Genomic DNA, 13438 nt, shown 5'->3' with positions numbered 1-13438 from the left:
CCATTCTAGTGCAATAAGACCAAGACACCAGCACGGCAGGACGGATGTCATCGCCGAGCCCACCGCTGCATCACAACTAGAGGCTTTGCAGGCGAAGACCACCTTTCGTCGGAATAAGATGTACTACTTGTCCCCTTTCAAATTGTCCACTCACTAAAAGGATACCCCCTATAAAGCAACACATGTTCTACAACGTTTTAACTATATGGTGCAAAAATCTTGATAGATACGGATATAAACGATGCAGCATATGCGTTGTAGACTTGCAGCTCGTGAGACCCTATTGCATGCAACAGATCTTATATGTTGCCATTTATTGTTGCAAATTATATGTGTTATAAAACTACAAATATACATAATTAAAAATAAAACTAATTCAGCAAAAAAGGACACGGCGGTACACATGGTTAATAATGTGGCGCGAAAATCTGTGCTAACCATCCTAGAGAAACCAAATCGCGTGAAGAAACAAATCTTCCTCTTCTATTCTCTGATCCAGATTTGATATTGCCCTTCATATCCGGATCAATCTAGGTCTCTCCCTACGACTACGACACGAATCAATTATCCAACCTCCTCTCGTTAGGCTTGAAGGCGGACAGAAAGGGGATCGGCGAAAAGGCGGCGACGGATTGGCGAGCGGCGGAAGGCGGCGACGGACAGGGGAGCGGCGGCTTTGCGGACATCACAGAAAGGACAAGCAGCAAGGCCGCGCTAGGACGGCTGGAAGTCGTCTGCTAGCATCCACTGCTCTTCTGTCCGCCACTCCGACCTCCCCGCCGTCGGTGCGCTGCTCCTCCGGCCGGCCATCTTCTCCCTCGCCGTGCAGGACGGCAAGACTGACCACCGAGGTAACGCTCCCTCCTTCCTGAGGGAGTCCTGGATTAGGGGGTCTCCGGACAGCCGGGCTATCTCCATTGGCCGGACTCATAGACTATGAAGATACAAGATTGAAGACTTCGTCTCGTGTCCGGATGGGACTCTACTTGGCGTGGAAGGCAAGCTAGGCAATACGTATATGGATATCTCCTCCTTTGTAACCGACCTTGTGTAACCCTAACCCTCTCCGATGTCTATATAAACCGAAGGTTTTTAGTCCGTAGGACAACAATCACAACATACAATCATACCATAGGCTAGCTTCTAGGGTTTAGCCTCTCTGATCTCGTGGTAGATCTACTCTTGTAACACTCATATCTTCAATATTAATCAAGCAGGACGTAGGGTTTTACCTCCATCAAGAGGGCCCGAACCTGGGTAAAACTTCGTGTCCCTTGCCTTCTATTGCCATCCGGCCTAGATGCACAGTTCGGGACCCCCTACCCGAGATCCGCCAGTTTTGACACCGACATTGGTGCTTTCATTGAGAGTTCCTCTGTGTCGTCGCCGTTAGGCTTGATGGCTCCTACTATCATTGATAGCGATGCGGTCCAGGGTGAGACTTTTCTCCCCGGACAGATGTTCATATTCGGCGGCTTTGCACTGCGGGCTAATTCTCTTGGCCATCTAGAGCAGATTGAAAGCTACGCCCCTAGCCATCAGGTAAGATTTGGAAGTTTGAATTACACGGCCAACATCCGTGTGGACTTGATCTTCGACGGACTTGAGCCATAGCCGGGCACGCCCCGCTGTCGCGATGGGTATGACCTAGCTCTACAGGTGAACAGTACCCCAGAAGCCGCGCCCGCATCAGCTCCGACCCTTAGTTCGGAGCCAACTGCGCCAATCGAGGACGGGTGGTTAGACACCACCTCAGGGGTTGCAGTCTCAACGGCGATCGAGCCGAACACCAGCGCAAATCTCCGTGCAGCCCGTGACTCCAAGGTGCCGGACTCTCTTCCGGAAACCGAACCATCCGCGCCCCTGCCAATTGAATCCAATTGGGCGCCGATCATAGAATTCACCACCGCGGATATCTTTCAGCACTCGCCCTTCGGTGACATTCTGAATTCACTAAGGTCTCTCTCTTTGTCAGGAGAGCCCTAACCGGATTATGGCCAACAGGATTGGGATGCAGACGACGAAATTCGACGCCCACCCACCACCCACTTAATAGCCACTGTCGATGACTCAACCGACATGCTCGACTTCGACTCCGCAGACATCGATGGTATGGACGACGATGCGGGAGGCGGAGAGGAACCACCGCCCACAGGGCACTGGACGTCCAATTCATCATATGATGTATACATGGTGGACACACCAAAGGAACACGACGAGGAACGGAAGGACGCACCGAAGGCTTATTCCCTCGAGAAGCAGTCAAAGCGGGCGCAAGCACTGCCCCAAATCATGCCTTGCTAGAAATAATGATAACAGACCCAGCGTTGGAGTAGGGCGAACCACTGTAGGACCACGGCAATACGGAGAATCAAACCGAACAAACCAATTCTGTCAAAGATAATAGTCCAGACGACACAACGCCGGACAAACATCCGGAGCAGCAGAATGCCCGTCAAAGGCTTGTTGCCACCGCGAGGAGTCTGAAAAAGTAGCAGCAAAGGCTCAAGGCTGCGCAGGACACACTCCAAATCAGATGGAGTAAAGTACTCAACACAGCAGCGAAGTACGGGGACAATCGCCCCACCAAGAGCTACCCAAAGCGGAAGTTGCTACCTGAATTCGATGAGGAGGCCTCAGACCCCTCACAACCAAAAATCAAAACAGCCACCTGGCCGGATAGACGACCTCACGGCCAACATAGAGCGGCAAACAATGCCACCTACAAGACAATACGCGATTCACGCGACGGCTTACACCAAGAAGACAGCGCAACCAGATCCATCTATGGACCACGCAAGCGCGCCCCAGCATACGATATAACACAAAAAACATCCAAACAACACGGTACACCCAGATACAGGGGTGCCGCACACCCCCTATGTTTCACCGACAAGGTGCTGGATCATGAATTTCCAGAGGGATTCAAACCCTGTAAACATAGAGGCATACGACGGAACAACAGACCCTCGGGTCTGGATCGAGGACTATATCCTCCACATCCATATGGCTCGAGGAGATGATCTCCATGCCATCAAGTACTTACCACTCAAACTCAAAGGGCCAGCTCGTCATTGGCTTAAAGGCCTCCCCGAAAACTCCATTAGAAGCCGGGCAGAGCTCGAAGACACTTTTCGGGCAAACTTTCAAGGGACTTATGTCCGACCTCCGGATGCGGATGATTTGAGTCATATAACTCAACAACCCGGAGAGTCAACCCAAAAGCTTTGGAACATGTTTCTTACTAAAAAGAACGAAATTGTCAACTGCCTGGACGCCGAAGCCTTGGCAGCTTTTAAGCACAACGTCCGTGACGAATGGCTTGCCCGACACCTCGGCCAAGAAAAACTGAGAACAATGGCAGCATTGACAAGCCTCATGACCCGCTTTTGTGCGGGTGAAGACATCTGGCTAGCCTGATGCAGCTCCAGCGACCCTAGTACATCTGAAGTTAGAGATGGAAACGGGAAATCACGGCGCAACAACAATAACAAACGCCGGAATAAAAGAGACAGCACAAAGAGCATGGCAGTAAACGCCGGATTCAAAAGCTCCCGGTCAGGTCAGCAAAAGCCGCCCCCTAAAGGCGCCAGAGACGCACTGTCCAGCCTAAACAAAATTCTGGACCAAATATGTCAGGCCCATAGGACCCCTGGCAAACCAGCCAATCATACCCACAGAGAATGTTGGGTCTTTAAGCAGTCCGGCAAGCTCAACGCCGTACACAAGGGGGAGGATACACCAAGCGAAGATGAGGATGAGCCTCTCAAGGAAGACACTGGGGAACAAAAGGAATTTCCACCAGAAGTCAAAACAGTAAACGTGTTACACGTGATCAATGGCAGAAACAAAAAGGCACTCCCAGAAAAATACGCCCGAAGGCCTATCATCGCGGAGTCCTGCCACGGGTCGTCTCAACCGATCACTTTCGACCATCGTGATTACTCAGCAAGTGTCCGGCGTGCAGGATGGGCTGCCCTGGTATTAGACCCAATAATTGACTGATACCACTTCACATGAGTCCTGATGGACAGTGGCAGCAATCTAAACCTGATATACCAGGATACAATCTGCGAAATGGGGATAGACCCAACAAAAATTTGCCATAGCAATATTACCTTTAAAGGAGTAACGCCAGGCCCAGGGGCTCATTGCACGGGCTCCCTGCTACTAAAAGTTATATTTGGCTTCCCCGATAACTTCCGTAGCGAACATTTAACCTTCCACATCGCTCCGTTTCAAAGTGGCTATGAAGCACTACTCGGACGCGAAGCTTTCGCTCGCTTTAACGCAATACCACACTATGCTTCCCTCACACTCAAGATGCCCGGTCCACGTGGCATCATTACAGTGAACGGAAGTATTAAGCGATCTCTGCATGCCGAAGAGCGTGCGGCTGCCTTGGCAGCTGCACACTAAAAACGACCTCACGAACTAAAGCATTTAGCAGGTCGTCACGACCTCGGACACGGTTAGATGAGTCCGGCGCTGCCATATGCAATTTTTACCGGATCAATGATCACACCCCTATTACAAATACAAGGGGCTCAACGTGCGCAGACAAGCGGCAATTCTTACTTACCTTGAATTATACATGATTTCTTTAAAAAACTATCTTTTTGCACGACAGCTTTTTTCACCTAAGCTCCTCTCTTTTACAGATAATCATCATGCTACACCTGTCCAGGATACGGCACAAGGGAGACACAGGCGCAGACGTGCAGCAAGGACCCGCTCCAAGGATTCTTTTTAGATTAAGACCCTGCGTAAACCTTTTTTACTGTCTCTTGTTGATACATATCCACCGAATTCTCAGCACATTCGAGAAGGATGCTGGCATCTTGGCATGTGGCCACGTCAGAATAATGCACGTACCTGGACACAAGGGGCTTCTTACGAAGGGCACTATCTAGGACCGGGTTATACCATAAAGACCGAATACCTTAGGGAGTGTTCGGCGTCACGAGTTTGGCCTTATATGCATCAGCTCCGAATCATTATCTTTGGTCAAATGTTGGGTTTGCCCGGCTCCTGTGTTTTGGTGCCTTATGTTCCGCTTTACCGGCTAAGGTAGCACCAGGAGAACTACTGCGATTGTGCCCTAGTTCATCCGGACGAGCACCTCAGTAGAGAAAGCCGAAAACTGACTGTCATGATATAGCGTGAGACTGGTCAACCACTCGGTGACCTATCGGAATGTTAGAATTCCTCCGCCTTAACGAAGGGCCGTTTCCCGGCCAGGCATGTACGCACCCCGCGATCGGGAGAGTGCGGAGCCACCAGGGGCTATCTAGTAGTCCCACTGTCAAACTCCTATGGCTAAGTGAAAGTGTTAAAGCATTATAGTCTGGTTGCCTCGCTCGCTACGCTATCATCTCCTTAATAGGACCAAGACGTTGGGTTAAGTGTGAACACATGTTTTTTGCGAACACCCCCGCATTTTATGCGTGGGGGTTGAAGCCGACGGCTGCAATCTTTCAGGTTATACACATGTATACATAAACGGCCACATAGGAGGCATCATACTACTTTCAGGCAAAAGTATAAAAATAACCTTATAAAAAATTCATAAAAGCATTGTGCTTACAATGAAAATACATATCACTCAAACATAATATTTTTTGAGCAATGGGCCTCTATCAAACGAGCACCCTCGAGAACCTCCTCAAAATAGTGCTCGGCAGCCACCCGGCCTATGGCCGATCCTTGCGCCGCAATGGTGGTAGCATCCATCTCTGCCCAGTATGCTTTAACACGGGCAAGGGCCATCTGCGAGCCTTCTATGCACGCCGACCTCTTCATCGCATTAATGCACGGCACCGCATCAAGGAACTGCTGCACTAAGCTGAAATAGCTATTCGGCTTTGGTCTTTCCGGCCATAGCTGATCCACAACAGACCTCATGGCGAGTCCGGACAACCTATTCAGTTCGGCCACTCGGCTAGCTGGTCAGTCAATGAAAGTGGACGTTCTGGAATGTGGAATTGCGTCCAGAACAGCTTGTCCACTTCGCGATATGTCTGACCTTGGAAGTACTTGGCCGCATCGGCAGCGATCGCCACCAAATCCATATACACATCTACCGAACTCCACATCCGATCCAAAGGGGCATACCAAGGATCTCCGAACTTCCTCCATAACATGAAGGGTTTCCTAGCCGCAATGTCCCCGGCTTCCCGCAGCTCCTCCTTCTTCGCTCTCATAGCAGAACGGGTGTCTTTGTCCGCCGCCGCGGCCTTCTCAAGGTCTGTTGCCTTTGCTTGGTTTTCTTTCTCAAGGACCCAACAACGGTCGGCAGTGTCTTTCAATTCTATGGCCATCTTATCCTGGCTCTCGCAATGTGCGGCCTTCCCGGCTTTCAACTCTTCGGACGCCTTCAAAGCAGCCGCATTACTACTCCTCGCTTGTTCCTTGGCTCGGGCAAGTTCCGGCCGCAAGGCTTCCACGGTGGCAGCTCCATCTATAGTCACAACATATTAAAGATACTGACATTATGCTGCTCTTACTATGTGGCGTTCACCGGATATTAACACTTACCTTGTGCCTCGTCAAGCCTCTTGTTAACAAGCTCGATGTCGGTGTCTGCCGCATCCAGTTGCTGTTTCAATTGGGCAAACTCCCTAGTCCGGCTAGCCACCGGAGCTTCCACCACCTGCACATAGAGGCAGTTTGGTTATTGCCTGGGAATATGATCCTCTGTTCGCCGCCGTTCTCGACGACAACCAGAGTCGCAGGGGCTACTATCTACACAGGGCACACTTAACATGTGCAGTACTATCACATATTATCTCACATACCTCAAAGCCCGTCTATAGACTCATAAAGGCTTCATGTAATCCGCTTTCAGTAGACGAGATTCTCTCCATCACCGTACCCATCAGCATACGGTGCTCTTCTTAGATGGCCGCTTGCCCTACCAACTCCCTCAGAACGTCCGACCGCACACCAGACGGTGTCGGACTCTTTCGTATGCTCTCTTCGGGAGCCGGACACTGGGGACTTTGGTGGTCTACAGGATTATCTTCTGGCCTCACGGGATCCGGAGAGGCCCTCCACGACGACACTTCGGGGTCACCCGCTTCCGGAGCGGAGGAGTCCGGGGGAGGCGTTTCGCTCTCCATCATCTCTGGAAGAAGATCCCCCAAGGATGAGCTCATTTGAGAGGGGCTGAGGCCCGAACTGCAAGATAGATGCGGTGGTTATTTTCTCAGAGGAAAAAGATAGCATACCCTTACTATTAAAAATATTTTGGATCACTTACGACTCGTTGGAGGGCTGATCCCCCCGTGGACTCTGCGTGGCAAAAACACCCCCCAAGGCAGGACCCTCAGTGGGAGACCTCTTCTCCCGTTTGGAGGCTTCGGCTTCCGGATCCTCGGAAGCAGTCCTTTTCCTCCCCCGATCGTCCTCCTTCATGGAGACGCTCGTTCCCTCAGTTGGAGAAGATAGCGATGGGGGCCCGCGTCCGCCCGTATTATCTCCCTCGGTATCTTCCTTCAGGGGCTCCGGACAAGGTGCGACCTCGAGCATCTTCTCCAATACCGGATTTTCCAAACCCTCAGGGAGGGGAGCCAAGCACCGGATCATCTTTGCCTTTGTTAGCCAGTCCTGATCAAAAAGCGGACTCTCAGAAATAACTTCGAATAAGAGATAGCGTGTTCGGCTAGGGGATTTCTTACTTGTTCGGCGGCGCGATTACTGCTCAGGCCCACGTCCTCGATGATATCCGGACATTCCACTTGAGGTCCGAAGAATGACTTGTACATCTCCTTATGCGTTAGGCCGAGGAAACTTTGAATGGCATGTGGTCCCTCTGGGTTGAACTCCCACAAGCGCAGGGTCCGGCGTTTGCAAGACTGGACTTGACGAACCAACATAACTTGTATTACCGCAGCCAAATTAAAATCTCCCTCGAAGAGATCTCGGATGCGGCTTTGCAGTATAGGCACGTCCTTGGCTGGACCCCAGCTCAGACCCCTGCTAATCCATGACATCAGTTGTGGTGGGGGCCCAGGCAGAAAGCGGGGGCAGCCACCCACTTGGCACTTCTGGGAGCCGTGACATAGAACCACTCCCGTTGCCATAATTCGGACACCTCTGGAAAGGAACCTTTCGGCCATGGGGCTCTTGCCATCTTGCCTATTGATGCACCTCCACACGCTACATGCTGCCCCTCGATCACCTTCGCTTGTACTTCAAAGGTCTTGAGCCACAGGCCGAAGTGAGGGGTCACACGGAGGAAGGCCTCACACACGACAATAAATGTCGTGATGTGGAGAAAGGAGTCTGGAGCTAGATCATGGAAATCTAGCCCGTAATAGAACATCAAGCCCCTGACGAAGGGATCCAGAGTGAGGCCTAGACCTCGGAGGAACTGGGAGACGAACACAACGTTCTCGTTGGGTTCGGGAGTAGGGACGACCTGCCCTTGAGCAGGCAGCCGATGCGACACCTCGGCGGTCAGGTATCTGGCCTCCCTCAACTTCTTAATGTCCTCTTCCGTCACGGAGGAGGGCATCCATCGGCCTTGAAGGCTGGATCCGGACATGATTGAAGATCCGGGGCACCTAACCTGGGCTTTGGGTGTTAGAACTCGAGGCGGGGGAAGGGTTTGGTTGAGCACGAGAGGGAAAAGTGAAAACCTTGTCCCCTTATAAAGAGGGTGAATATCAACGTCCTCTCCATAGCCGTTTGGGACTTGCCTATAATCTAGGAGTCCTAGACACGGTTGGGTTACCCACGACCGCATTAATGAGAATCCCTTAATTAGGGGAACACGATCTCCGCTTCGGCAAGGCGTGTCAAGAAACCGCCTCGCGTTATGTGTGGAGCTGGTTAAGAAAAACGGTCCGAATAATCACCGGGCCATGACATGATGTCATGCTATCAAAACAAGCCAGCAAATTAGATCTACGAAAAAAAATATTCTCTCTACGGTGGAAGGTGGAACTTATTTGCAGGGTCGGACACTATCCTCGTATTCAAATTCTTCTATGATGTATTCGGAGAAGGAACCCGCCTTGCAATGTCGAAGACAACTACGCGCCGGACTCGTCGTCATTGAAGCCTAGTTTAGGGGCTACTGAGGGAGTCCTGGATTAGGGGGTCTCCAGATAGCCGGACTATCTCCATTGGCCGGACTCATAGACTATGAAGATACAAGATTGAAGACTTCGTCTCGTGTCCGGATGGGACTCTACTTGGCGTGGAAGGCAAGCTAGGCAATACGTATATGGATATCTCCTCCTTTGTAACCGACCTTGTGTAACCCTAACCCTTTCCGTTGTCTATATAAACCGAAGGGTTTTAGTCCGTAGGACAACAATCACAACATACAATCATACCATAGGCTAGCTTCTAGGGTTTAGCCTCTCTGATCTCGTGGTAGATCTACTCTTATAACACTCATATCTTCAATATTAATCAAGCAGGATGTAGGGTTTTACCTCCATCAAGAGGGCCCGAACCTGGGTAAAACTTCGTGTCCCTTGCCTCCTGTTACCATCTGGCCTAGACGCACAGTTCGGGACCCCCTACCCGAGATCCGCCGGTTTTGACACCAACACTTCCCTTCTCCTCTCGTCTAGTCAACTTATTTGTGTGCACCTGGAGACATGGCCGTGGGATGTAGGGGGGTTTGGTAGATGACGAAGGGGATGGATTTCAGAGCTGTACAATACCACCTGGGCTATGTTCAGTTGTTTGGACTACCTCACTGTTCAGACCAATTCCAATAGTCCAAGAAGGGACTACCAACATAAGTTCTAGTTGTTTGGACTACTCCGTCAGCTCCCGTGACTGCCAGAATAAGTGCCATAACATTTTTGAAGCTAACCAGACTACCATGGTTATGTTGTTTTGTTCTATAGTTGCTTTTTGTGTGTAGATTACTACTGGAGGTAGTATTGTAACTAAACGTGTTACCGTCTGAGTATTTCACTGATGTTATTTGGGTACTTTTGACTAGATTATAGATTTTTTAGAAACATCTCTATTGCTCTGCTCTTTCTAGGACTTCAACTTTGACGTAACTGAATTATAGCTGTAGCTATGTAACTAAATCTGTTATTTTAGAACACCATTGGTGTTAATTGGGTACTGTCTTCTTGAAAGTGCAGTCGACTTTAGATTTTGGTTGTACTGATTTTTCTGAACTATTGGAGAAATGGCTCATATGATTTTTTGAGGAACATGCCGAGCATAGATGCCAATGATATACTTTGTGTATAGTTTCCATTATAATTTCTCTCCACATTTTAAGCTTGCTGTCCAGTTCACCACTGCAGTCTGCCGGGCAATGGAAACTCGTGTTTGTTTCATAACCAGATACCATAAACAATGAATGTGCCACTTTTTTCTAGTTTCGCTTTGAGTACAGATTACTATTGGAGTAGTGCTCTAATTTGGTGTGCTGTTGTCTTAGTATTTTGTTGATTTTATTTGGGTACTTCTGACTAGAAAGTGTGCCCAGGAGACGTTCTACTGCTTTGTTTCTGGACAGTTGGAGTGCAGATTGTTGAAGAATGTGTCCAACTCTGTTTTATTCTATTCTCTTGTGTTTTTAGGGATTTTCTAGCCTATATTGATCTGTTCTCACCAGAACTTCAAACATTGATGTTCCAACTCCCAACCGCATTCTGTTAGACTAGCACCGAAAAGGATGTTGGCTGATGATTTATCCGCGCTTTATCGATGTTAGAAAAACATTGACTTAGATCATGTTATTATTTCATTGATAGTAGAGACTTATGCCTGATGGATGAACAAGTGTTACTCTGAATTGGCTAATGTAGGCATCAACTACATGATCTTATCAATTTCTCAGCGTCTTTTGAGATGGAATTGTTGCTGTAACTAAATATGTTCTGTGTGCTTCATTGATGTTATTTGGGCACTTGTATGTCATATGTGAATATAACTTTTTCTTCTAGTGAATTGTTAGATCAAAGGATTCAGATTGTACAATATGGTTCCAGGTGTTTGGGACTAGCTGAACTTTGGCAGCTGCTGCTGGTGTTGCATCATGATGAAAATTCAGTTGGTCAACAATTGAATTGGACAATTTGAACTTGCTAGCTGCTGTCGTACGTACAGGTGAAGGCTATTTATACCATTTACTGCTTGTGATGTACTATTTTTTTGCAGATTCTACGTAGCTGTACTATATGTTCACAAATTTACTATCATTTTGAGTTGTTGGATGTTAAGTTCACCAGTGTTAGGAAATAGTGTACAATCTGGTTGTCTGTAGCATGAACCAAAGATATATTCAGATGATTTCACTAGTTTTGTGGCCTAAATAACTTGCAATCATGTTTGCCTATAGCCTGCAGTTTATGAACAAGAAACAAGTACACATTTCTTATATATATTGTTGAAAAATGATATAATTGTGAATTTCTATTGTACAACGTTAGGAACTTAAATCACAAATCAGATATTTACAAGATAAGCTTTTGCAATTCTTTCATGGTTACAACTGCAATAATATTTGTTATTTTTATGCAGTGTGCAATGGATTTAGAATCCACCTAATTACTATTGCAATTTCCAAGAGAAAGTACACAATACTCAGCTGGTGTAGATGAATTTCTGGAGTTTGCATATAAAGATATACCAGCGGATATAATGATCCGATGTCCATGTGAAGATTGTGTTCACACTGAAGTACTATCAAGGGATGAAGTCGTGGCCATTTGATGTGGAATGGAATGCTTCAGAACTATGACAAATGGGTTTTTCACGGTGAGTCTTCATCCGATCACAATGATGATCAACAACCACAGCCTGAAACTGAAGGAAATGCTAATATGCATGAAATGATTATGGATTCAATTAGGAAAATATATGATGGTGATGTGCCTATGAGTGATAGTACAGATTTTTCAAATCCACTTCCAGATGGAGCAACTAAAGAAGCAGAGGCATTGTACAAATTAATTCAAGATTCAGAGAAGCCTTTGTGGCCAGGATGTGAATTGTCTTAGCTTTCCTTACTTGCGCTTTTGTTCAATACAAAATCCATGAACAAATGGTCTGATAAGTCATTTGGAGATCTACTTAATATTCCGCACATGGCTATTCCAAATGGAAAAGCTCTGGCCCAAAAATTTTACGAGGCCAAGAAGATCATATCAAAGTTTGGATTAGGATATCAGAAAATTCATGTCTGCCCAAATAACTGTCAGTTGTTCTGGAAAGAGATAGAAAATGATGATTTTTTCTCTAAATGCAAGGCTTCTAGGTGGAAAGATAAAATGCCCGAAACCAAGTTAACTAAAAAGGAAAGAAAGAGAGCTATGCCAATGAAAGTTTTGAGATACTTTCCAATCAAAGAGTGGCTAAAAAGGATATTCATGTGCAAAGAAACAACAACTCTAGCTCGATGGCACGATGAAGGGCGCACCAAGCAGCATGATGTGATACGGCATCCAGCAGATTCCGAGGCATGGAAGAAATTTGATGAGAAGCATGGATTTGCAAATGATTGTCGTAATATTCGGTTTGCCATAGCAACAGATGGATTTAATCCATATGGGATGCTGAGCAATAAATATAGTTGTTGGCCAGTTGTGCTAGTCATGTATAACCTGCCTCCATGGCTATGCATGAAGAAATCTTATCTGTCATTGTCTTTGATTATTCCTGGACCTAAGAGCCCTAGAGATAAGATTCATGTTTTTATGCAACCTCTTTTAGAAGATCTGAGAGATCTTTTTGTGAATGGGATGACAACCTATGATGCATCCGAACAGAAAACATTTAAACTCAGAGCGGCTGTCTTGTGGACCATAAATGACTTCCCAGCATTAGGAATGATTGCTTCATATATGGTGCATGGAGATTATGCATGTCCACCTTGTGGTGCAAATGTATGGACCAAGCGCTTGAAGTATGGCAAGAAAGCTTGTTTTATGGATCTCCGGCGATTTCTGCCACCTGATCGCGCAAATCGGGCTAGGCCATGGGGCGACGAGTTGATAGGCTAGAGAGGTTGAGTTCTTTGCACACGCCCCAGAGTTCGAATCTTCATGGGTATGCAGAGCCCTGAATCCGACATGTGGTGCGCTAGGTAGGAGCGTGTCGAAGTCCTTCTCCCACCGTTCGCTTCACCTCTGTTCCGTCACTCCCATGTCCGACGCTCGTCGCGTCCGCGCCGAGCGCCGGGCCGCTTGTGCCGGGCCGCTCGCCGCTCTGCCTCCCCCGTGGCTAACGTCGCCACTGACCCTGCTACTCGCGAGCAGCAGGATTTGTCGCTGCCACCTTCCAGGCGGTGTGATGGCCGCACCGCAAATCCATCGCCCACTCCGGCCACGACATCATCCTCCCATGCTTGCCGTGCGCCGGCGAACACGTAGGCTGTGTTGCTCATGGCGCGCGAACTCCTGCAAGATTGCCCCGCTGACAACCTCTACGACGACTGGCTCGGCCGCATCAC

General features: G+C 48.2%; 1 pseudogene; it reads left to right on the top strand.

Moving 5' to 3' along the window:
• Positions 1–11514: 11514 nt before the first annotated feature.
• Positions 11515–12989, top strand: LOC147971228 (uncharacterized; annotated as a pseudogene).
• The last annotated feature ends 449 nt before the right edge of the window (positions 12990–13438 follow it).

Source organism: Triticum urartu, chromosome 5A (genome assembly GCF_056163025.1).
Source record: "Triticum urartu cultivar PI428250 chromosome 5A, HENAU_Tu73, whole genome shotgun sequence".
In the NCBI taxonomy this organism is placed as follows: Eukaryota; Viridiplantae; Streptophyta; class Magnoliopsida; order Poales; family Poaceae; genus Triticum; species Triticum urartu.
This window is presented reverse-complemented; position numbering and strand designations above follow the sequence as displayed.